Source organism: Elephas maximus, chromosome 24, assembly GCF_024166365.1.
Source record: "Elephas maximus indicus isolate mEleMax1 chromosome 24, mEleMax1 primary haplotype, whole genome shotgun sequence".
NCBI lineage: Eukaryota > Metazoa > Chordata > Mammalia > Proboscidea > Elephantidae > Elephas > Elephas maximus.
Genome location: NC_064842.1, coordinates 15,410,915 through 15,437,376, shown reverse-complemented (window position 1 = coordinate 15,437,376; position 26,462 = coordinate 15,410,915). Strand labels below are relative to the sequence as shown.

The window sequence follows — 26,462 nt, the reverse complement described above, 5'->3', positions numbered from 1 at the left end:
ATAATAATAATAATAAATAATAATACAAGCATAATATAGAAAAATCGGGAAATGAAAGAAAATCACCCATAAGCCTACTAAATTATGAAACTGTTATTTGGACTGGAAAAACATGAACTGGGGTTGATCTCCGACAGCCCTTGGTGTTGGGACTCCATTTCCTTGGCCTCCTGCATCCATGAGGGACTTCTGCTCCAGGCACCTGTGGGAAGGTTTCTCTCACGCCCTCTCAGCGCCCTCCCGCCATGGGCAGAGAGTGGTGGGCTCTGGAGAAAGACACAGCCTGTGGCCCAGCCCCCTTCTCTGTCTCTCTCTTTGAGGGCCTCTGGACATCCAAGGGGCAGGAGAAGTCTAGGTGCTAAGCAGTTAGGTTCCCTTCATGGGTGCGTCAGGAGGCCCAGCCACAACTCACATCCCTGCCGTGTCTCGATCCCCATTTGTCTGATTCCGTGTCTTTTTTCTCAGAAAGGGGAGAAAGAGGAGCTCCAACCCAGCACCAGGAAGATCCTGGTCTAGGATTTTTCTCTAGCTCCTCATCTTCCACATTCCCCGGGAAGTAACCCCAGAGAACATGCCACAGGTCAGAGGGGGTGGTGCTGGCTGCAGTGCAGTTAGGACCCACTGGGGGAGAAAGCACCCTGTCTGAGCCAAGGCACCACCACTGACTCTGTCCTGGGAACCCAGGGCAAGAGAGGCCCAGGCCCTGCGGGGGAGCCTGCGCGCTCGCTAGTCTACGCTCATGCTCCCCATGTTAGACATACAGAGCCCTCCCCTGGACCACAGTCACCTCACCTCATACCTAGATGACCATGACAGCTTTCAAGGGAGGCAACCTCCAACCCCATGTCTCAGGTCACTGGCACACGTTTCAGAGCCACTGCAGCGTTCTGGACATACCTTGTGTGCCCAGCCCCTGATTTGTGGGGAAGAGTTGGCTCACCTCCCTCTGCACTGTGAAACTTAAAAGCCTCAAGGTCTCACTTTCTCAGTACTGACTGTGAGCCTCGATGTGCCCGAGCCAACGCCTTTGCCACCCCAGCAGGGAGGCAGCATGTGGTTTGCTGGCACCTGCTCTGCCCCTAGCTTTTCTCTTTCAATCCCAAGTCTGACCCCAGGTACCCTATACATGCCAGCTAATGGATGGGTGGCTGATGCCAGCACTCCTACAATTAAAACAAGGTAAGGGACAGCTGGTCCCTGGATAGCACTAAAGGTTAATGCACTCGGCTGCTAACCAAATGGTTGGAGGTTCAAGTCCACCCAGAGGTGCCTCGGAAGAAAGGCCTGGCGATCTACTTCTGAAAAATCAGCCACTGAAAACCCTATAGAACATGGTTCTACTGTGACGTACACGGGGTCACCATGAGTCAGAGTCGACGCCATGGCAACTGTTTTTTTTAATGAATAGAGGTGAGTCCCTTCTATTTTAAGGAATTCAGAAAACTTCTGCAGGCTTCCTCGATCTCCAGAGAGACCCTACCCTTTGAGATGATGACGAAGGGCCACCCACTAGCCTCAATGGTACCTTAAGGCAGGCCCAAGCTTTGAGTCTGTGGGTCATGCGAGGGGGCATTGAGTGGAGGTGGTGGGCAGAGGGCCCCAGCAGCAGAAGCAGGACACAGTCCACCTGGCAGAGACTGTCAGCGCAGGCAGGCAGGGACTGTGTCTGTTCTGGTCACGCCCTAACCATGCCCACCCAAGTGAGACACTCGGTCCACATTTGTGCACACAGCACCTGTGGTGGAAGCTAATAGCACACATTTTGCATGAAGTTATAAAAGGAGCTGCAAACATAATGAACAATAAAGAGGAGTCAAGCAAACCCCAAGTTCCCAAGAGACCTTTACAGTCTGTCCTCCTTACCTGACTTCAGCAGAGAGAGGCCAAAAGCAGCGTGTCACTGTCCCCTGAGATAAAATACTCAACTTTCCCTTTTCCAGGCAGAATGATCCACCACTCTCACTTGTCCCCGTGGCCCTGCATCCTCATCTTTGAACCTTCCTCGGGAAGCAGGGAGCAGGGAGCCCTGCCTACAGCCACACTGGAAGGCCTGAGGCTGCCACACAGAGGCTGGGCTTTTGTACAGCCTCACAGGCCTGCTGACTCAGCAGATGTGCTGTGTGCACAGCGTGTTATCTCCCTGGACTTCAAACAGCAAATTGAACACGCTGACCCAGGGATGAAACGTTGAAGCCATCAGTGCTCAAGGACCCATCTCAAGGAATGGGCAAGGTCCAAAGCGAGGAGCACTACAGTAGCCCAGGGCGTAATGGCTAAAAATCCGAGCAAAGTAAAAGACTCAAAGAGAAATACAGAACCCTGCTACTCTGCACTTTCATTAAGATAATAAGAATATTAATGCTTGGCTCAAAAACAGGGCTTCGGGATCACTGATCGGGGAGTACAAGCAGATTTTACTGCAGGTGCGTTTATTTGCAAGCCAGTAACTGCTCTTTGGAGCTCTGGTGGTGTAGTGGTTAAGAGCCTAGCCACTAACCAAAAGGTCCTAAGTTCGAATCTACGAGCTGCTGCCTGGAAACCCCGTGGAGCAGTTCTACTCTGTCCCACAGGATCTCTACTCGATGGTAATGGGTTTTTTTTTTTTTTAACTGCCCTTTATTTAGTGTTGTTGTTAGTTGTCATGGAGTCAGCTCCAACTCATGTCAACCTATGTACAACAGAACGAATCATTGCCCAGTTCTGTGCTGTCTTCACGATTGTTCGTATGTTTGAATCCATTGTTGTGGCCACTGTGTGTTTTGAGTGCCTTCTAACCTAGGAGGCTTATCTTCCAGCCCTATAGCAGACAATATTCTGTTGTGATCCACAGGGTTTTCACTGGTTAATTTTCAGATGTAGATTGTCAGGCCTTTCTCAGTCTAGAAGCTCCACTGAAACCTGCCCACCATGGGTGATCCTGAAATACCAGTGGGCATAGTTTCCAGCATCATAGCAACACACAAGCCACCAAAAGACAACAAACTGACCTACAGGCGGTGGTTAACGTCATAGCCCACACAAAGCAAGGTGCGCTGGGTGAGCCTACGTACCAGGTGGGTTTGCAGAGATGTGATAAAGCAAGGTATGTGCAAATCCACATGCCAAGGAGCCAAAATTCATCGAAGCTAACTTTCTTTTTCACTTATTTAAGGCAAGGATTAGAGCAGCCAAGGGCCTTGCCCCAAATCACATGGCAATTGTGAGGATTAGAATGGAAGCCAAAGATTAATTTCCCATCTGTCTTCCCATGTGCTGTACCCCCCTCCCCAATCTTGTCTCCCCTCAGCACCCCTCTTCAGCCCCGAGCCTTCAGACCTCCTCTCTGGGACTCCTGAGCACACGCGGCAATGACTGCCCAGGGTCGCTGCTCTCTGCCTCAGCATACCTTCCAGGCCTGCGCATCTTTCCCCAAAAACTGAAAGAACAATAAACAAAACCTTCCCCGTTGCTGGGCACAAGAGGAGTTGAAGTTCATCTTGCTCTCCTGTGCTGAGTTCCTTTTGTTTGAGGATTTCTTTTGTTTTTATTGAGGCTTTATGTTTTTCTTCTTTATTTTGATGAGTAGGTTTGTTAACTTTCTTTGTGGTTACCTTGAAATTTACCCCTGTCTTCCGAGGTTTGAACCAGTCTATTATTACTTGGTATCACCTTGCCTTCCTCTCCATTAGAAAGTTCTATACCTACACTGGTTATTCCCTCTTTTATTGTTCTGACGTTGTTGTCATTTACAGATTAACCTCTCTGGTTCCCTGTTGCAATTCTTTTGGTTTTGGATAGTCCTTGAAAGTTCATTTCCTAGGTTGGCATCAGGCTGGTGCAATCTTGCATCCTAGATTCAGGCTGCGGTCTGATGTTTATTCTCAGACCAAAGGACTCCCTTTAATAATTCTTGTAAATTTTGTTTGGTTTTTACATACTCCCTTAATTTCTTTTATCTGGAAATGTCCTAATTTCACCATCATATTCGAATGGAAGTTTTGCAGGATTTGTTATTCTTGTTTGGCAATTTTTTTTCTTTCAAGGTTTTATATGTTTTATCCCATTGAGAGGAGCTGAAGTTGAATGGAGAAGAAAGTGGGTCAAGGAGCTCAGGGCCTGGCTTTTGCCCTGGAAGAGCGTGGGCCAGGTGTCAGACCAATCAGAATTCAAGCTCCCACTCTACCTTCAATTTAACTCAGCCACACGCTCTTCATCTGTAACCTAGTAAATCTACTAAACTCATGGCAACCCCACGTGTGTCAGAGTAGACCTGTGCTCCAGAGGGTTTTCAATGGCCGAGTTTTCACAAGTAGCTGTGCCAAGCTGCCCTCAGGAATTTGAGGAAAGAGAAGGTCCGAGGCTTAGTAACAAGGGCTCTGCCCTGTCTGCCCAGTTCCCAGAACCAAATCAATGGTGTGTGGGGCCAGCTGTTGGCTCTTGTTCCTCCCAGGGTGGCTCCTTGGGTTGGGCCAGTGGAGGCAAATACCACAGTGGGAGATGGGGGCGCTATTCACAGGAACCCAAGCCCAGCTGGACTCTCAGAAGCAGTGGGCCTGGGTGGGGAGGGGGTAGTGCTAGGCAGGTGACAGAGCTGTCCCCTCCCGAGGCCCCTCTCACTGCCACCAAGTACCTAACAGAAGAAAAGGGCTGCATCGGCCCACCCTCCATGGGGCCAGCCAGTCACAGCCACTGGACGTGGAAGCTGGAAGGGAACACAGCAGACGCGCGCCCAACCCCCTCACTTCAGAGCTGGGGAAACTGAGGCCAGAAGAGGCAGTTATTTGCCTCAGGTCACATGGCCAAGGACGGCACTTCTGGGATAAAAGGACAATCCCCGCACCCTCTGTGGGCTGTGGTAATTGCTCTTGGGCAAGTTCCTCACCCTCAGCCCTACTGACATTTTTGATCCAACAATGCTTTGTTGTGGGGGGCTGTCCTGTGCATTGTAGGGTGTTTAGCAGCAACCCTGGCCTCTACCCACTAAATACCAGTGAAATGTCCCTCCAATTCCCTCCACCCTCAATAGTTTGTGACAACTCAAAATGTCTCCAGACATTGCCAAATGTCCACAGAGGGGTGAAATCACCCTAAGTTGAGAATTACTGCTCTAGACCAGTGGTTCAACCTTACGGTACTTCAGAATCACCTGGGGAGGAGGTGGAGCCAAGAGGGTGGACTAGTCAGATGCACTAAGCCATCCTGCTGCAACAAAGACACGAAAAACCAAGTAAAATAGATGCAGACCTCAATCCTAGAACCCTGAACCTTAAATGAAGGGGTAAGTATTAGATTGGAAGCCACTGAGAAGAAGAAACTGACAGAAAATGGCAAAGGAGTAGAGGTTCCCAGCCAAACAGTATGACTCAGCATGGCCATCTTGGCATAAAGCCAACAACCCTGCACACAGAAAAGCACCTCCACAGAATTCCCAATAGGAGATAGAGGTACTGCGCGGACATACCCAGGGCTAAGTAAGACCACATTTGCTGGCTGCAACTCAAGGAAGAGCCCAGACTCTCTCACCTGGTAATCACAGGTGCGCGCTCCCATAACTTCTCCCATTGGTGAACAGCAGTAAGAACCGTCCCATCTCAGCAGCCTCAACTGCCAGGAACCACAGTACTAACCAATCCTATCCCCTTCCATCTATCCCCTCCATCTATCCCCCATGCTCCTGCCTTCACTACTCTTTCTGCCTCTCACCTCAGCCCTGCGGGCCAGACTGCCAGGCCCCTCCTGGCCGGCTCAGCCCCAACTTCGCTGTGCCCCGTTGCCCCAAGAGGAACTGGCTCAGACCCCCAGGCCCCTCCTGGCCGGCTGAGCCCCCAAGTCACTTTACTCTGCAGCCCTGAGAGAAACTGGCCTGCCCTGCCACAGGCCCTACTCCAGCCCCCAGCCCTGGTCTGGTTCACAATGCAGACAAATGACCTATCTCCACCCCTTCTCCCCCTGCTGAACCTACCCTGCTGCACCATAGCTGAGTGACTGGCCCAACACACCCGGACAAGGTGGTAAGAAATATCGTGCCAATAGATGAACGAGCAACAAAACATGCCTAGCCTGCTCACCCGGACGTAAACAAACCAAACAAAAACACAGGATGAAAAAACAAACCTATAATCAGTAAGTAAAGAAAATAATACCTAAATGTCTCGGAAACAACAGACAATATCAAAACATACAAGAAAAACAGGACAAGATGGCTACAGTAAGTGACCAAAATCAAGCACCAGATGAGCTTGAGCTGTAAACTTTCACCTAACCCACAATAAAAAAAAAAAAAGGGAGGGTACAAAATCAAAACGTTATCCCTATAGCTCAAACAAATAGAAAGAGAACAGCAAAAGAAGCCCACGGCCACCAGAAGAAAGGAAATAATGAAGACCAGAGAAGAAATAAATGAAATAGAGGAAATAATAAAGACCAGAGAAGAAATAAATGGAATAGAGAACAGAAAAACAATAGAATCAACAAAACCAAAAGTTGGTTCTTTGAAAGAATCAACAAAATCAACAAACCACTGGCCAAACTAACAAAAGAAAAACAGGAGAGGATGCAAATAACCCAAATAAGAAATGAAATGGGGGACATTACAACAGACCTAACTGAAATAAAAAAGGATCATAACAACATATTATGAAAAATTATACTCCAACAAATTTGAAAACATAGAGGAAATGGACAAATTTCTAGAAACACACTACCTACTCAAACAAAATGACGTTGAAAACCCGAACAGCCCCATAACAAAAGAAGAGATTGAAAAGGTAATAATAATAATAAAAAACTCTCAACAAAAAAAAGCCCTGGCCCACATAAACAGTATACAAAACATCACTAAAAATGCAGAAGAAAAAGCTAGGTAACTGGGAGCTCCTAAAAACCAAACACCGATGCTCATCCAAAGGCTTCACCAAAAGAGTAAAAAGACCACCTACAGACTGGGAAAGAGTTTTTAGCTATGACATTTCCGATCAGCGCCTGATCTCTAAAATCTACATGATACTGCAAAAACTCAACTACAGAAAGACAAATAACCCAATTAAAAAATGGGCAAAAGATATGAATAGACACTTCACTAAAGAAGACATTCAGGTAGCTAACAGATACATGAGGAAATGTTCACGATCATTAGCCATTAGAGAAATGCAAATCAAAACTACAATGAGATTTCCGGTGGGAGAGAGATGCTGATGAAGAGCGAGCTAATTATATCAGGTGGACACTTGAGAGTGCCATGGCAGCTCTTGTCTGGAGGGGGGATGGGAGGATAGAGAGAGAGGGAAGCTGGCAAAATTGTCACGAAAGGAGAGACTGAAAGGGCTGACTCAATAGGGGAAGAGCAGGTGGGAGTACGGAGTAAGATGTATGTAAACTTACATGTGACAGACTGATTGGATTTGTAAAGGTTCACTTGAAGCTTAATAAAAGTTAATAAAAAAAAAAAACTACAATGAGATTTCATCTCACTCCAACAAGGGTGGTATTAATCCAAAAAACACAAAACAATAAATGTTGGAGAAGTCGTGGAGAGATTGGAACACTTCTACACTGCTGTTGGGAATGTCAAATGGTACAACCACTTTGGAAATCGATTTGGCGCTTCCTTAAAAAGCTAGAACTACCACAAGATCTAGCAATCCCAGTCCTTGGAATATATCCTAGACAAATAAGAGCCTTTACACGAACAGATATTTGCATACCCATGTTCACTGCAGCACTGTTTACGACAGCAAAAAAATGGAATCAACCAAGGTGCCCATCAATGGAGGAATGGATAAATAAATCACGGTATATTCACACAATGGAATACTACACTTGGATAAAGAACAGTGATGAATCTGTGAAACATTTCATAACATGGAGGAATCTGGAAGGCATTATGCTGAGTGAAATTAGTCAGTTGCAAAAGGACAAATATTGTATAAAACCACTATTATAAGAACTCGAGAAATAGTTTAGAGAAGATAATATTCCTTGATGGCTACGAGGGGGGGAGGGAGGGAGGGAGGGAGAGGGGTTTTCACTAATTAGACAGGTAAGAACTATTTTAGGTGAGGGGAAAGACAAGACACAGTACCAGAGAGGTCAGCACAACTGAACTAAACCAGAAGCAAAGAAGTTTCCTGAATAAACTGAAAGCTTTGAAGGCCAGCGTAGCAGGCTCAGGGGTTTGGGGACTATGGTTTCAGGGGACATCTAAGTCAATTGGCATAATAAAATGTATTAAGAAAACATTCTGCATCCCACTTTGAAGAGTGGCGTCTGGGGGCTTAAATGCTAGCAAGCGGCCATCTAAGATGCATCAATTGGTCTCAATCCATCTGGAGCAAAGGAGAATGAAGAATACCAAAGACACAAGGTAACTATGAGCCCAAGAGACAGAAAGGGCCACATAAACCTGAGGCCAGAAGAACTAGATGGTGCCTGGCTACAACTGATGACTGCCCCGACAGGGAACACAACAGAAGACTCCTGAAGGAGCAGGAGAGCAGTGGAATAAAAAAAATACAGATCCCAAATTCTCGTAAAAAGACCAGACTTAATGGTCTGACTGAGACCAGAAGCAACCTGGTGGTCATGGTCCCCAGACCTTCTATTATCTCAAGACAGGAACCATTCCCAAAGCCAACTCTTCAGACAGGGATTGGACTGGTCAATGGGATAGAAAATGATACTGGTGAAGAATGAGCTTCTTGGATCAAGTAGACACATGAGACTATGTTGGTTATCACCTGTCTGGAGGGGAAATCAGAGGGCAGAGGCGGTCAGAAGCTGGTGGAATGGACACAAAAAGAGAGAGTGGAGGGAAGGAGTGTGCTGTCTCATTAGGGGGAGAGCAATTAGGAGTATATAGCAAGGTGTATATAAGGTGTATATTTGTTACAGTTGATGAACCAATATTTATCTTTTCAACAGTGCTAAGAACAAAGCACCTATTTTACTTGGCCTCCTAAGTTTTTTTTTTTCCTAAGTTTAAAACTTTCCTTTGGAAGTCAGACCCAGAAAGACAAAAGTAAAATAAATAGCTCCGCTTGCATTACCTGTGACTTGCAAATATTTCACATTTAATCAGTCTTTTAACTGTTCAGGTCACTATATTTTCACTTCCTTCTTAATTTTTCATGGTGTTTCCTAAATGCTGCTTTTTTTTTTTAATTGTGCTTTCAGTGAAAGTTGAGTTTTTGCAGTATCATGTAAACTTTCACTGAAAGCACAATTAAAAAAAAAACCCAGCATTTAGCAAACACCATGAAAAATTCAGAAGGAAGAAAATACAAAATGAGAGCGCCTGCTTTATCATGCTAGCACCTGAAATTAGAGCTTAAGCGACCCTCTAGAAATTGCAGAAATATATTTTAGCCAACTAGTTTTTTTGTGGTTTTTCTTTGTAATGCACTCTCCATGATACTGACAAAATAATTGTGCTGGTCATCCTGAGATTAGAAGAACTAGATGGTGTCCGGCCACAACCAATGACTGCCCTGACAGGGAGCACAACAGAGAACCCCTGAGGGAGCAGGAGAACAGTGGGATGCGGACCCCACATTCTCATAAAAAGACCAGACTTAATGGTCTCACTGAGACTAGAGAAATCCCGGCAGTCATGGTCCCCAAACCTTCTGTTGGCCCAGGATAGGAACCATTCCCGAAGACAACTCATCAGACATGGAATGGACTGGACAATGGGTAGGAGAGAGATGCTGATGAAGAGTGAGCTACTTGTATCAGGTGGACACTTGAGACTGTGTTGGCATCTCCTGTCTGCAGGGGAGATGGGAGGGTAGAGAGGGTTAGAAACTGGCAAAATGGTCACGAAAAGAGAGACTGGAAGGAGGGAGCGGGTTGACTCATTAGGGGGAGAGTAAATGCGAGTATATGGTAAGGTGTATATAAGTTTATATGTGAGACACTGACTTGATTTGTAAACTTTAAATAAAGCACAACAAAAATTATTTAAAAATAATTGTGCTGGAAAAGCTGGGGTGGTGGCTGGGAGCCTTTCAGAATGAAAGCATTATTTTTGGGGGGGGGGTCATGGTTACCTTCCCCAAGGAAATAAGTCTGCCTCACAAGGACAGTGTATTTTTTTCTTGTCATAAAATTTGTTGTTGGTTAGTTGCCATTGGGGAAGCTCTGACTCATGGCTGATTTTAAACACAGTGACTAGTGGCTAATGGTCATTTAGTTACCAGATGCTGAGCTTAGAAGGAAACCTAATGATGAGCGACAACTGTAGGAAAAGTGGTGTAGTGGTTAAGAGCTCCCAGTTCAAATCCACCAGTCACTTCTAGGAAACCCTATGAGATAGTTCTGCTTTGCCTACAGGATTGCTATGAGTCGGAATGGACCGCAACGACTTTATACACAGTTTAATTTCCTAATAAATTTTTTTTATACCAAAGTCACGTTCTGGGCATGCATTTATGAAACCTGGAAGAAAATCAGGAATGAGTGTGCAAGTTGAAGAAGTTAGTTGAGAATATAGTGACCTGAACAGTTAAAAGACTGATTAAACGTGAAATGTTTGCAAGTCACAGATGATGCAAGTGGAGCTATTTATTTTACTTTTATCTTTCTGGGTCTGACTTCCAAAGGAAAGTTTTAAACTTAGGAGACCAAGTAAAATAGGTGCTTTGTTCTCAGCACTGTTGAAAAGATAAATACTGGTTCATCAACTGTAACAAATGTATCACAGAAATGCAAGATATTATAGGACAAACGGTGACGTCTCTAGGGAGGTGCGGGGTGACACTGTCTGAGGAGGTGACAGCGTGCGAGGCAGCCAGGCAGTGCTGGAGCTGCGCGTCCTGCCCAAAGCGCGGATACATGCAGGCGCCGGCTTGCAAGCAGGAGCCAAGCGCGCACGCCAGCCTGGGCCCTGTGCAGCGCCCTAGTCCTCCATCTAAGGGCGCACCCGCGGGGCTCCGGCCAGGCCTCTAGGCGCGGCTTGGCGGCAGATCTCCCTCCCTCCCACCGCCCTTGAGACACTGCCCTTCCCCCGTCCGCGACTGCGCCAGGACCCGCGCTGGGCCCAGGAGTTGGGTGGCCATCTCCGCCCTTCTCACGCCAACTCCCAGGAACTGCGCCTTTCTCCAGGTGGGGCGGGGACGGGCCGCGTGAGCACTGCCCCTGGAGGGATGTGCCAATCGCATGCACGCCAGCCTGGGATGAGGGGGCGCACGGCGCGAGAAGCCCCCTCTGTTCCAAGGCCCCTTCCCCTCCCTAGCCCGAGAGCTTCGCTCTAACCCTTTCCATTGCCACCCGGAGCTACCTCGCAGCCCAACTGGCTGCCAATTTCTCTGACACGTCAAAGAGCCAGCAAATCCATGTGCCAAAAGGGAACCTCGAAGGCCAGGGGGTCTCCGGTGGAGGTACCCCCAGGTTGCAGCATGCCTCAGGTGGCCCTAGAGGAGGCCCAGCTGTTAGTGAGCGCTGAGTGGGAGTGCGGGTCCACCATCCATTCCCGGCTCTCTATCCAGGCGCCCGGGATCCTGGGGGTTGGGGCCAGTCTACCAGCGCCCCTGACGTTCCGCCCCCTTCCCCCATGACCTCAGGGCTGGGGTCGCTGCGCTTCTCACGGAGCCAGAGCAGGGACTCAGTAACCCGCAGGAAGGAGGTCATCCCCTAGCACCCCAGTCTCTGCCTGCCCGTCGGCTTGCAGAAAGAGAGGCACTTTTACGTCCAGGGAATTACTATCTACACAAGAACATTACTAAGGATTTTGTGGGGCCGGCAAGAGAAGAGGTCCACGTGTTACCAGAATAAGGTTCTTGCCTCTCACTGGTCAAGAATGAGCAGGTAAGGCACATAGTTTTCCACATGAGCAAAGCTTTATTGCAGAGCCTTGCAAACGGATAGGTGGAGGGCCTAGAGCAACGCTTACCCCTGTCTCACAGAATAAAAGACAGGCCCCAGTTTTTAAAAGTTCTTGGGCGGGAAAAGATTCATGTTTACTCATAGGCACAGGCGGGAATATGTTAACTAAGGTGCGCCTGCAGCAGCTTTCCAAGATGGCTCCCATCCTGGAGGCCTCTGGGATTCCTAGCAGGACTTATTATGGGGTGTCACGCCTGCACAGTCTCCCTCTCCCCAGGTTCGATTCCGGCTGGGGCTGTAGCCCCTCACTGCCCCTGGTGGAAGGTCACACAGTGGTCACAGGTGTATGTTCTGTGCATGTCCCTGGGCCCGGTTTTCTCCAGCTGCTTCTGAAAGGCAACTTTAAAGAAGGTTGCTGGCTATTTTTAGATACCCTGCCCCATTTTTCTGGGGAATGGCTTTGTTTTTGTGCCCTGGCCCATTTCTTGTTACTTCGTATGCAGATTTTGGGACCCCTCTGTTCTCTGTCTTACTAAGTCTCTAGGTTCCATGTTCAACCCCCATTACCTCTCTTATAGTCTATTTCTCTTCTACTTGTTTCTCCTCTAACCACAGCAGAGTCTTTGCTATTTCTCAAACAGGCGCCCTGCAATCTCAGGGCCTTTGCCACTGTCTTACATGGGTGGCGAGGGTGACACTATGAGTTAACGCGTTGGGTGACACCAACCCTAGTGACGCCACGGTGAACAGTATGGCGGGGGGGAGTGTATGGGAGCTCTCTGTACTTCCTGAACAATTTTTCTGTAAGCCTAAACTGTTCAAAAAATAGTCTACTTTAAAAAAAAAAAAAGTAAAAGGAGAGAATAAAAACAAAACAAAAACGTAAATTAGTCCAATGATTTAATTGAACTTAGTATTTCTGTAACATTTGGGGCAAAAATACAAGTTTTAAAATATATGTATGATTTAAGATTGATATTGAAAATGCAAGTGAATTATTTTCCTATAATTTGGTCTGTAACGTGCTGATAAGTCTTCTTTTTTGGAAAATAAATAAGAGATTTGGACTGGTGCCTTGCTACCGTTATTTTAGGTTTTCTATTGTATAAAGCCTAAAAGGAGCCTGGGTGGCTCAAGTGGTTTGTGATCAGTTCCTAACTCAAAGGTCGGTGGTTTGAATCCACCTAGCAGCTCTACAGAAGAAAAGGCCTGGCTAATTGCTTCTGTGAAGATTATAGCCAAGGCAACCTTCTGGAGCAGTTCAATTTTAACACAGGAGCTGGCTCAATGGCAGCTAACAACCACAACAAAAATTATATAAAGCCTAACATAATCCTAACTAATTGAGAAAATCAGGGGGGAAAGAAAATATATCAAGTCCCCAGGTAGACAATCTCTCAAGAACTAATTCTCAAAGTACAATTAAAAAAAAAAAAACTAATTCTCAGTCTTCAAAAGTTTCCTTGCTATATTAATGTTCTACCTCTGAAACACTGACATTACCAATAAGGTTTTCCTTCTGCCCTAATCAGATAAAAAGCATGTTCTCAGAGAGCAGACAGATGCACCAGGTGGTCCTTTTTGAAGAGGTGCCCTTAGGGATGAAGCCCTGAGGGTAGAAAGGGTATCATTCCACTTAGCTCAAAGTACACAGACTTCTTTAAATAAAAAGTTGGATGAAAAGCAATCTTTAATATTTGTCCAAATGTAAAATACACACAGCCTTCCACCCAGGAATTCTACTTATAGGAATTTATCCCCTGAATGTATTATATATTGACTTGCACTTACGTAAAGTAACATAGTATATTGACAACTTTTTTTTTTTTTTTTGGTAAAAGCAGAAGGTTGCAAACCACCTGAGTGTCCATAATCGGGGACTGGTGAAATTAGTTCTGACAAATCCATACAATGGAACAGCAACTAAAAACAAAGCAAATCTAAATACGCCGATACGGAAAGATCTCTAAGATATAAAACAAAACAAACCAGTCCCACTGCTGGAGAGTCGATTCCGACTCATAACGACCCTATAGGACAGAGTGGAACTGCCCCATAGGGTTTCCAAGGAGCGGCTGGTGGATTTTCACTGCTGACCTTTTCGTTAGCAGCCAGGCTCTTAGCCGCTACACAACCAGAGCTCCTAAGATACACAATTAAATGAAAAAAGCAGGGTGCGGAAAAGTGTACGTGATGAGCAGGCGCCATTTGTTTGCACCAACGAACACATACACTCATGCTGAAGGCTATCTCTGGAAGTTTCCCTAAGACACTGGTAACAGCGGTGACTGCCTGCAAGGAGGGACCTAGGGAGCTAGTGAAGGGGTCGGAGCAAGCATTCGCTGAACGTGCTTTTGTACCCTGAAAAGATTTTTTTTTTTTACCAATTGCATGTATTATCTACTCAAAAATAAAATGATTATACATGTTTTAAAAATATGAAACCATCAGGTCAAGTCTTCGCCGTGATTCCACTTTAACTGTGAACTGGATGCCTTCACCACACAAGAAAGACATGCTCAAGCAGCTGCGGCTGGGATGTCTTCTGCCTGACTTTCTCTGCCCAAGTGCCCATGGGACAAAAGGGAATCCAGAACCCACAGGCATCAGAAGGCCAGAGGCCTGGTGACAAATGTCAAACTGGGCAAACAAAGCTGGCCTGGCTGAGTGAATGGGAGAAACAGTAGGTGCCAGAAACTGGTGTTCAGATGTGGCCATCCTTTCTGTGAACGTGGCTTGTGGCCACCGCTGTGCACATGATGGACACGTGGGCGTCTCTCACCTAGACCTCCTCTGAACTAAGACCTGGATCCCCACCTGCCAACTTGATGACTGCTCCTGAGCATCTCAAAGCCTTCTCCAGTGAATCTGAAATTGTACTGTGATCCTGTCCCACTGAACGCTGTCTTCTTCTGGGGTTGTGTCTCACAGTAAACTATCTACCCTCCCACTGCCAAGCCAAAACCCGGGTGATGTCCTTCACACCCCTCTCCTCCGTCCCACCCATATCCAAGCCAACCCATTAGCAAGTTCCGGCAGCTCTACCTCAAAATACATCTAGAATCCATCTCTACCACCACAAACCAGCTCAGGTTCCTGGGGTCTCTCCCCTGGACCACACAGGTGGTCCACGCACACCTGCCCTGCCCCCTTCAACACACTTACTGCTCTGCAGCCAGGGTGAGCTTTTGGAAAGGCAAGTCTGGCCATGTTACACCTAGCCTGCTGCTAGCAAGTCGACTCTGACTCACGGAGACCCAAGGTGTGTCAGAGTAGAACTGTGCTCCGTAGGTTTTCAGTGGCTGATGTTTTGGAAGTAGATCACCAGGCCTTTCTTCCAAGTTGCCTCTGGGTGGACTGAACCTCAAACCTTTCAGTTTGCAGGCATTTGCAATACCTGGGGAATCTTGACCATGTCAAACGCCCTAATAAAACCGTAAATAACTTCCCACTGCCCTTGAGACCAAACACTGGTAACGTGGCCTTCACGCCCTGTGTGGTCTGACCTGCCAGCCTCTCTGCCCTCCGTTGTCCAGCTCCCTCACTTTCTTTCAGTACTTTATACTCACCTTGCTCCCTCCTGCCACAGGGCTTTGCAAATACTGTTCCCTCTGTCTGGAATACTCTTCCCTCCCCATCTCATTTCATTAACTCCTGCTCATCCTTCAGGTTTCAGATCAAGCAGCCCTTTCCAGGCAACCTCTCTTGGACTATTTCAGCACAGCACACCTCTTATTTCGAGCCCTTGCCACTGTCATGTGGGTCTGTGTGGTTCTGTGATTGAGACTGGCACCTCCACTAGAAGTAAGCCTCTTGTGGGCAGAGACTGTGTCTGCTTTGGCTTCCCTCTGTATTCCCAGTGCCTGGCATTTACCAGAAGCTCAGAAAATGTCTGTTGAATGAGTGAATGAATTTTAAAATTCTCTGAATAACAGCATAGAAAATTATCAGAATTCTTGAACAAAAAGATGGCTGAATTCTCCTTAAGGAATAACACACAACCGACTTCTCTGTCTAGTTTGTAGAGAGACCATAGGATGCAGGAAAGGGGTTGAGTAGATGGCACGTGGTACTACAGCAAGTTTTCCCCAAAAAGAAGACTGGCGAACCTGGACCCCAGGTGCACTGGGATATTAATCAGGTTTCTGGGTCTAAAAAGATGAGAATCAGACCCAGGAGCTTGCAGCACATGAGGGGGTGGGCCAGCCAGCCTGCTCTTGGAGACTCCCACCCCCAAACCCAGGCACATGGTCAGAGCCTCACAATTGGAAAATGCTCCTAACACTGTAGCAAGGTGCTAGCTAACGGTGACTCAGCATTTACCGTGTGCAAGCCCTGGCAAAGTGCATCACGAGGCTGAACTCCAGTGTTTTTCAAGAACAAAGACTGAGATGGTGGCACAGCCCTGAGATTCTGAGGCTCTGGCATCCATGCTAGAAACTCCTCCCTCTGCTGTGCTGTTTGCCTGACATTTTCCTGACAGTGACCCAGACTCAGACTCTCACCAGCAGGAAAGCCTGGTGCTCTGCAATGCAGTGAATTGCTTTTATATGGCTTTTCTAGTCATGATCTTGTAACTCCTACAAAATGAATTGGCTGGGACTAAGTAAAAAAGGTTTGGAAGACTCTTGCAGTGACTGGACCATTTACTATGCAAATAAGGTGACTATGCCTACCACAGGAAACCCTGGTGGCGTAGCGGTTAAGTGCTATGGCTGCTAACCAAAATGTCAGCAGTTCAAATCCACCAGGCGCTCCTTGAAAACTCTATGGGGCAGTTCTACTCTGACCTGTAGGGTCACTATGAGTCAGAATTGACTCACGGCAATGGGTTTGGTTTTTTTTTTTTTTTTTTGGTTTTATAGGCTACCACCAGACTTGTTCAGTTTTGCCACCTTGCTAGGTTTGAAAGAGCCAATCCCACAGAGGTTTGGAAGGAACCTCACTGCTATCAAGAAGAGTCTGGAATGGAGTACGTCCTTTGGACCAAGGACCCAGGAGACAGAAAGAGGTGTAACATTAGTGACGGCATGAGACAGCTGCGATGGGTTTCCAGACCCGCAGAGTGCCTTCAGGCAGGAGGCTTGTCAGGGGAGCTAAAAGGGCGGTGACACTTGCCCGTGTAGGGCAGAGGTCTAAGTGGGCCCCATGTAGGGACTGCCTCGGAGGAGCCTGGGCAGGGGTTTCCTACAGCAGGGCGAAGCTGGGCACCTTGGGGCAGGAGGCAAGCCAGCAGAGCTAAAAGGGCTATACCACTTGCTTGTGAAGGCAAGGGATTCCATGCCTCCCTCCTGGGGAAGCTCAGAGGGTCCATGTGTTCCCTCAGGCCTGTGCCCCACACCGCTCTGCCCTGCCCATTACCCCCCAGCCTGGCTGCTCCTTAGGGGGATACGGGGGGAAGACGTAGGGAAGATCGATGGAAAGAGAAAAACAGATGGCTTCCCTCCTCTTCCAGGGCTGGCCTCCCAAGGCAACGAAGAACGGGAAAGTTCCGGCCACCAACTTGCCATCAGCAGCTGCCCAAGTGATGGGGCTCCCGTGGGCTTCCCTACAACGTTCCCCCAAATTCCAGCCATGCTCACATTAGCAGAGACCAGTCTGGGAGGCAGGATGGCTGAGGACTGATGGGGTCAGATCCTCAGGGGACATTTCCTCTGACATTTGCTTGCTCACAGCCCGGCAGACTGCCAGCCTTCCCACCCTTGGCCATTTCCTTGACATGAACCTGGACTCAGGACAGGCGAGCCTGGATGCAGCTGAGCTGGGCTGTGGAGAGCACACTGCACCAGGCCAAGGGTCTTGTTTATCTCTGTTTAAGACACTGAGCCAAGCCCTGGGAGGAGGGCAGCCTAGAGCCAGCAGCCAAGGGAGAGGAAAAATGTAGCTTTAGAACAAAACCAAACTTGTTCCAATTCATGGAAAGTCCATGTACTTCAGAGTAGAACTGCTCCATGAAGTTTTCTTGGCTGCAGTCTTGTGGCAGCAAACCACCAGGTCTTTCTTCTGTGGCACACACCATGGCCAAAACCAAACCAAACCCAACCCGTTGCTGTAGAGTTGATTCCAACTCTTGGCAACCCCACGTGTGACAGAGTGGAACTGTGCACCATGGGGTTTTCTTGGCTGTAATCTAATGGAAGTAGATTGCCAGGCCTTTCTTCTGTGGCACTGCTGGGTGGGTTTGAACTGCCAACCTGTAGGTTAGTAGTTGAGTGCAAACCATTTGCACCGCCCAGGGTCCTCATGGCCAAAACAAAAGGGAGTAAAAACAGCTGGAGGTGGGGGAGCCTCTTGTAGGAGGGCCTGAGAGGCTACATCCTCACCTGTCTTGGAGGTTCTGGACAGGTGAAGGGGAGGACCCCTCGGGAGGCTGGTTGGCTCTGAGCACCTTCAGAGAGAGTGATGGCTGCTTTCAGTTTTCAAACACCTTGCGCTGGGAGCCACTACGAACTGCTTGACCACGCAGCTTTAAACTATGTAACCGAAGGTAGTGCTCTGGGGAGAGAGCAAAGAGGCTGTCTTCAGATTGTAGGCTGACACACTCATGCTCATAGGTGGGGCGGGGGGGTTCATCCAAACTTCTGCCTTATCTCACGTTCTGCCAGTTAAGGCAAAACTCCCAGAGTCTTCCACTGGTTCTAAATTCACAGAGGGAGAAAACCCAAGTGGAACACAGTTCACCATGCACAAGGAAAAAGCATCGCCTCTGGTGGAATTTTGATACTTAGCATTCTCTATTCAAATAGAGAACAACTCCTATTTCAGGGAATTAACAGGAGTGGGCCACATGATACACCGGATTTGATTTCCTTCCCGCTAGTAACTACACTCTGCACCTCCCCCGCCCTTCACCCCTGGCCTCCTTTTCCTCAACAATGTGCCCTATGGTCTGGAAGCTTCCTCAATAGCACCTAACAGGATAGCACTGTTCACTGGGCCCTCAGTTGGGTAATCGGAGAGCCAGCTTTCTTCTGCGGAGCAGTAGGGAGGGGGTCAGTGAGCTTCACTGAGAACAGCCCTAATTACTGGGCTCGGAGTCCCCAGGAATGTTCTGGCTGTCAGTGTCTTGGTGGGGGTTAGTTTGTTTGTGTCAATGTCTAGGTTACAAAAAGAAGAGTCACGAAAGGCTAAAAATACTCATAGAGTTCAATCAAACGTTCTGGGGTGACTCTGAAATGAAGATGTTCACTATTAATAGAGTATCACGGTGACTCTGACAGCAGCCCTGCTGGCAGTGTCCAGAAGTCCTACCTCTTCGGGAGGGAGGCAGATAACCCGGAGAGGAAGGGTGCACTCCCTCCCCTGGAAGCTGTGCTGACTGGGCTGCCCTTGCCTCCTCAGAGGAACACCTTGGTCCAACAAATGAGTCTTGCCACAGGCAGAAAATTCAGAAGGTGTGAAAGTATATCCTTTTGCTCCCAAAGAGTAAGAGTCAGATTTCCCTGAACTGCCCTTGTCATTGGAGTCCCAAAACCAAAGTTTACCACACTTGGCTGCTAATCAAAAGGCTGGAGATTCAAGTCTACCCAGAGGCGCCTTGGAAGAAAGATGTGGCAATCTACTTTTGAAAAATCAGCCAGTGGAAAACCCTATGGAGCACAGTTCGACTCTGATGCACACGGGGTCGCCATGAGTCAGAGATGACTCAACGGCCACTGGGCCCTTGTCACCACAGGGGTTAATCGTGCCTGGAAAGACAGCCTTTATTTTATTTCTTTTTTTTTTAATTGTACTTTAGATGAAGGTTTACAGAACAAACTAGTTCCTCATCAAAGAGTTAGTACACATAATGTTTTATGACATTGGTTAACAACCCCATGATATGTCAACACTCTCCCTTCTCAACCCAGGGTTCCCTGTTACCAGCTTTCCTGTTCCCTCCTGCCTTCCAGTCCCTGCCCCAGGGCCGGTGCGCCCCTTTAGTCTTGTTTTGTTCTGTGAGCCTGTTCAATCTTTGGCTGAAGGGTGAACCTCAGGAGTGACCTCATTACTGAGCTGAAAGGGTGTCCAGGGGCCATACTCTCAGGGTTTCTCCAGTCTCTGCCAAGCCAGCAAGCCTGGTCTTTCTTTTGGAGTTAGAACTTTGTTCTACATTTTTCTCCAGCTCTGTCCACGACCCTCTACTGTGATCCTTGTCAGGGCAGTCAGTTGTGGTAGCCAGGCACCATCTAGTTGTACTGGACTCAGTCTGGTGGAGGCCGTGGTAGGCGTGGTCCATTAGTCCTTTGGACTAATCTTTTCCTTGTATCTTTAGTTTTCTTCATTCTTCCTTATTCCCAAAGGGGTGAGACCAGTGGAGTATCCTACATGGCTGCTCACAGGCTTTCAAGACCCCAGATGCTACTCACCAAAGTAGATCGTAGAACATATTCTTTATAAACTATGTTATGCCAGTTGAGCTAGATGTTCCCTGAGACCATGGTCCCCACAGCCCTAAGCCCCGGAATTCCATCCCTCAGGGAGTTTGGATGTGTATTTTTTTTTTTTTTTTATGGACCTACCATGACCTTGCCTTGTACAGGTTGTGCTGGCTTCCCCAGTATTGTGTATTAGAAAGACAGCCTTTAGATTTGGCACTGAAACCAAACTGTTATCTTACTCTCCAAGTCTAACAGGAAGTTTGTTTGACTCACGTGACCACAGTCACCACGCAATGCAGCAAAGGTCTCTCATTCAGTAGGAAAAGTCAAGTGCCCAGGCTGAACTGCTGGGGTCAAGTCCGAGAGGGCAGCCCTCAGAGAAGGAGTGGAAGACCAATGGCCTTCTGTCGTCTGGCCTCTCAGATGCTTCATGGAGGCACTTTGATCTCCTTCCTGCAGCCCTCACAAGCCCAAAGTGCAGGCCACAGCAGCTAAAGCCAGCCAGCCAGGCCCAGGGGAGACTTTCAGAATCCTTCCAGGGCACTAGGTATGTGTCTGAGTGCCACAACCTTCTGTGAGGAAGCCCAGAGAGGCCCAGACTGTGGCACCGGGGTGAGAAGGTTCTTTAAGCATCTCATGTAATACAATAACCCTGAGAAATAAAGGGTAGTTTTTTCTATTTTAAAGAGATTTAAAAATGAAACTTAGGGAGGTTAAGTAGTTTGGTCAAGTCAACCCAGTTAGTAAGTGCCAAGGAGACACTCAAATTCAATCAGTCAGCTTACTGATGTTCTCAAATGCTAAAGGTGGCAAAAACTCCTGGACCTGGCCAGGGACAAGACCTGTGATCCCAGTTTGTGGATTAGCTAGAGAATTTTCTGGAAAATCTTTGAGCTTCTCAAAGAGAAGAGCATTTTTTCTAATGCAAACACTTTCAGTTAGGCCTTGGGGAACCTAAGAGTATGGCTTGGCAGCAGCTGGCCCTGCACTAAGTCAGCGCCCGCCCGCCCGCCCACCCACCCACCCACCCACCAGGTGGCAAAAGGAAATCACTGATGGCTGTGGGGGTCCTGTGGGCACCAACACTCCACTCCAGGCCTCTGAACCCATGGGAGGAATGCCCTGCAGGCTAGATGTTAAAGTTACAGTAGCCACCTCCTGTGAGAAAGGATGGACTATGACCTCCCCTCAGGAAGGTAAATAAACCCTGAGGGCAGAAGAGGTTGCTTTGGTTTAGAGCTTAGTTTGTACAAGCTTTCTGAGTTACATAACCATGGATAAGGTTGCACAGTTCTTGCCTCGGCAAGCGGCAGTTCTTCCTGGAGTGCCCCCAACTACTTTCTCCTCTTTGGTTCCTTCTTAATAGGGGAGCCGCTGGGACGCCTTCTCCGCGCCACAGCTTCCCACCTCACCACACACAGCCTCCTGGAAACCTGCTCCTAAGCCGCCAGGCCTGGCGCGAGAACCACCCACGAGCAGCCCACGGGTGACCCCAGGAGGCCAGCTGGGCTGGGCAGTGACCCTCCCACCTCGACCTAGGGCTGTTGCCCTCTGTCTGAGGCTTCGCCTCTGGGGCTAGGGCCTTCACTCCATGCATAGCTGCCCTCAGTAGGCCCTGCGTAGGTTGCAGGGCCAATAACCAGGCCCTATCAAAACTGACCATTCCCCACCTATATGTTTCCTTTCCTGAGTCCCCCTTGGGACTTAACCACAGAATCATCACATATTAGAGCTGCAAGCTTTGCAGATTGTCTAGCCCAAACTGCCCATTTTATAGATAAGAAAACTGAGGGAGGGGACTCATTATTGGCAGAGCTGAGACATGAGCTTGGCCTTCTGTCTAGGTCAACTCTCTTTCCACATCACTGTATTACCTCTCAAAGAAATGAATCACTAATGGTGAAATTCAGGGCTCTACCGGAAGTGAGATGTTTACCTGTGTTTTATTGATCACGCAAAGGCATTCGACTGTGTGGATCATAACAAATTATCTATAACATTGCAAAGAATGAAAATTCCCGAACATCTATTTGTGCTCATGACGAACATGTACATAGACCAAGAGGCAGTCATTTGAACAGAACCAGAGGATACTGCCTAGTTTAAAATCAGGAAAGGTGTGTGTCTGGGTTATATCTTTTCACCATACTTATTCAATCTATATGCTGAGCAAATAATCCAAGAAGCTGGACTATATGAAGAACACGGCACCAGGATTGGAGCAAGACTCACTAACAATCTGCGATATGCAGATGACACACCGTTCCTTGCTGAAAGTGAAGAAGACTTGAAGCATTTGCTGATGAAGATCAAAGACCACAGCCTTCAATACGGATTATGCCTCAACATAAAGAAAACAAATATCCTCACTAGACCAATAAGCAACATCATGATAAATAGAAAAAATACTGAAGTTGTCAAGGATTTCATTTTACTTGGATCCACAATCAACACCCATGGAAGCAGCAGTCAAGAAATCAAATGATGTATTGCACTGGGCAAATCTTCTTCAAAAGATCTCTTTAGTGTTAAAAAAACAAAGATGTGACTTTAAGGGCTAAGGTGCGTCTGCCCCAAGCCATGGTGTTTTCAATCGCCTCATATACACACAAAAGCTGGACAACAAATAAGAAAGACCAGAGAAGAATTGACGCATTTGAACTATGGTGTTGGTGAGAGTATTGAATACACCGCAGACTGTCAGAAGAACGAACAAATCTATCTGGAAAGAAGTACAGCCAGAATGTTCTTTAGAAGCGAGGATGCAAGAGTTCATCTCACGTACTTTGGACATGTTATTTGGAGGGACCAGTCCCTGGAGAAGGATATCATGCTCGGTAAAGTAAAGGGTCAGCGAAAAAGAGGAAGACCTTCAACAAGATGGACTGGCACAGTGCTACAATAATGGGCTTAAACCTAGCAATGACTACGAAGATGGTGCAGGACCAGCCAGTGTTTTGTTCTATTGTACATAGGGTTGCTGAGTCAAAATCGACTCAATGGTACCTAACAACAGTAAGCAGAGGTGGGTTTTAAACATAAGATACAAGAGGCCCCTCAAATCACACCACATGCCTACTCCGTGTTCACTCCAGGCCTGAGTGGGTGTGCTCTGAGCTACTTCTTCACAGGTGGTTATCAGCTTACACTTACCCCCCTTACTTTGTAAGCCCAGCTGTGTTGCATTTCTTTGAGCATCTCAACTCAAGAATCAAGAAATGGAATCTGGGCAGCCCCTGCCTTCACATCCTGGACCAAGACGCTAGAAAGGGAGAGTCAAGATACCAGGTGAGCAATCACCAAGCCAGGACTTGTTGGGTTCTATGCCGATGGAGTCCCCGGGGGATGTAAATGGTTAAGCACTCAACTCCTAGCTGAAAGGGGAGTGGTTGGAACCCACCCAGAGATGCCTGGGAGAACAGGTCTGGCCATCTGCTTCCAAAAGGTCACAGCTTTGAAAATCCTATGGAAAAGTTCTACTCTGCACACATGGGGTCAACATGAGTTGGAAACAACCGACAGCAACCAACAACAAATGACATGTCAATGGGGTGAGGGTGTGCTGTGCATTTGTGATGGGGGGGGCCCTAGAGCTCCAGTTGGTGCAGGATTATCAACAGGCATGAACCGGAATACCACGGCAGGAGACTCTACTTCCTCAATGGGCGGGTGCCCTTTCCCTAAGGTCCCTCAGCCCAAAAAGCCCTCATTCAGTCCCCTCCCACAGACATCCCTACCCTTAAGTCTGTGCCAGGCCGTGTGCTTAAGGTACAGCTGAGAGGCAGCAGGGTAGGCAGAGAGCATGTGGATTGTAGCCTGTGGTGTTGCGGTTCATCCCTGCTGCCTTGCTTAGCAATTATTTCCCATGGGAGGCTCTTCCCTGGAATTTGGGGGGAGGGGAATGGTAAGCAGAAAGGTTGGGATCCTCTCGCTCTCAGGCTGGCCCAGGGTTCGATTTGGGTCACTCACACCAAAGGGTACTGGTGGGCAGCTTGGCCCACGCTCAGCAAACATGAACATAAAGCACCTCCATGGCAGGCACGCTCCTGCCTCAGAACCTCTGCTCTTGCTCTTCCCTCAGCCTGGTGCCCTGTCCCCACAGACAGCACCATAGCCTGCTCCATTCCGGCTTCAAGTCTACTCCAATGTCCCCTCAGCAAGCCCTTCTCCTTTCACCTGTCAATCCCCTTGTCTCTTTCGTGCTTTACTTTTCTCCACAGCAGGTATCATCTTCTAACATCTGTTTAAAAGTTTATTCTGTTGTCCATCCCGCCCCTCCCACCACTACCAAAGTGCAAACTCCAGGAGGGGATGCCCCCTGCTAGTGCCCCAGTGCCTACAACAGTGCCTGCACTGCCCACACTTCCTCAAGGAAGCAGGAAAAAGTCACCACACTGCCCTCCTGGGTGTGGAAATTTGAGAAAGCAAAAACAAAACAAACATAAATTAAAAACTGCTGAACACTCTCGGAGCTTTTTACTGCCAAGTTAGACTCAGTGTGACTAATAAAAGGCTCCCACAACGTCCCCCCAAGCCCTGACCCCTGAAGAAAACCACCACCACACCAGAAGGCTATGGTACTTTCTGGGGCGTGTGGCTTCCTAAGAATGTTTACATTAAATTATGCTGAATTCAGAGAAGGTTGCAGACAGGTGAAGCCCAGTGTCCTCAACAGCTTCCCCCAGCAGCTCACAAATCCAGCACGCACGTACGGTACCCTGAGCTGGCGAGCCAAACGCCTGGTCGCCCCCACCGCCCGGGCAGATACTCACAGCGGTCAGACCGGGAGAGAGTGTCAGCTGATCCCGGCGCCTGAGGGCGATGCAGGCTTGCTGGCCCTAGACATTTATACAATGGTGAGTGGGGGTGTGGGGTGGGGAGGCGGGTCCCAAGTGGCGGAGCAAGTGAAGGCCTCAGAAGCTTCGAAGCCAATGAGCCCCTTCCAGGGCCCTGCGCCCGGTGCGGGAGGCGGGACGCCACGCGGGTTTCTGCGGCGCTTTATTCAACCGGATCACGTGCCTCGGCTTTTGCTATGTAGTGAACCCTTAACCGCGCGCAGGCCCACGTTTTCTCTTCTGTGCACAGAGCGGGTTGGCCTTCTCCCAGGTCCCTTCCTCCGTAAAGAGGAGCAACGGGGCGAGAGGAAAGCGAAAACTGGGGGGGTGAGGGGGGGTACAAACAGAGATGACAAGAAAGCACACTGCAACTTAAAGACCTGGAGATCAGCTTTAGAACTTCGGTGACGAACAAGTGAATTTCACTGCAGCAGTGAGATGCACCGCTCGATATTAGCTCCTGGAGGCAACATTCGCCGGGCGGTTTGGGCAAGGGAACCCCGCTCTGTCCTCCTCGGGCCACGGCCTTACTCCCGGCCATGCCCACCGCCCCCGCGGTGGGGGACCACCGGCATTCCTGCCCAAATGGCCCTAGCGCGCTCCCAGGCTGGGGTGCCGCTTCCCAAGTCTGCGTGCACTTCCAGGCCGGAGGTGAGCCGCTTGCAAGGGGTGGGCAGGGAGATGGGGGTGACAAGGGGAGGGTTGTTGTTGTTAAGTGCCCTCGAGTCGGTTCCGACTCATAGCGACCCTATGCACAACAGAACGAAACACTGCCCGGTCCCCGGTCCTGCGCCATCCTTAAAATCCTTGTTATGCTTGAGCTCATTGTTGCAGTCACTGTGTCAATCCACCTCTTTGAGAGCCTTCCTCTTTTCAGCTGACCCTGTACTCTGCCAAGCATGATGTCCTTCTCCAGGGACTGATCCCTCCTGACAACATGTCCAAAGTATGTAAGACGCAGTCTCGCCATCCTTGCTTCTAAGGAGCATTCTGGTTGTACTTCTTACTAAGACAGATTTGTTCTTTTGGCAGTCCATGGTATATTCAATATTTTTCACCAACACCACAATTCAAAGTCATCAGTTCTTCTTTGGTCTTCCTTATTCATTGTCCAGCTTTCACATGCATATGATGCGATTGAAAATACCATGGCTTGGGTCAGGCGCACCTTAGTCTTCAAGGTGACATCTTTGCTCTTCAACACTTTAAAGAGGTCGTTTGCAATGCATCTTTTGATTTCTTGACTGCTGTTTCCATGGCTGTTGATTGTGGATCCAAGTAAAATGAAATACTTGACAACTTCAGTCTTTTCTCTGTTTATCATGATGTTGCTCACTGGTCCAGTTGCGAGGATTTTTGTTTTATGTTGAGTTATAATCCATACTGAAGGCTGCGGTCTTTTGATCTTCATTAGTAAGTGCTTCAAGTCCTCTTCACTTTCAGCAAGCAAGGTTGCGCCATCTGCATA

General features: G+C 48.2%; 1 protein-coding gene across 2 annotated transcripts in view; it reads right to left on the bottom strand.

Moving 5' to 3' along the window:
• Nucleotides 1-25,159, bottom strand: part of EPHX1 (epoxide hydrolase 1) — a 41,648-nt gene extending 16,489 nt beyond the window's left edge. The window contains exons 1-2 of one of the 2 annotated variants that reach the window (XM_049868472.1): nucleotides 24,932-25,159; nucleotides 18,123-18,294 (exon numbers count right to left, since the gene is read on the bottom strand). The gene's annotated coding sequence lies outside the window, so the exon portion shown is untranslated. The remainder of the gene's footprint in view (nucleotides 1-18,122; nucleotides 18,295-24,931) is intronic. The other variant, XM_049868473.1, reaches the window with a different exon arrangement.
• Between the last annotated feature and the right edge of the window lie 1,303 nt (nucleotides 25,160-26,462).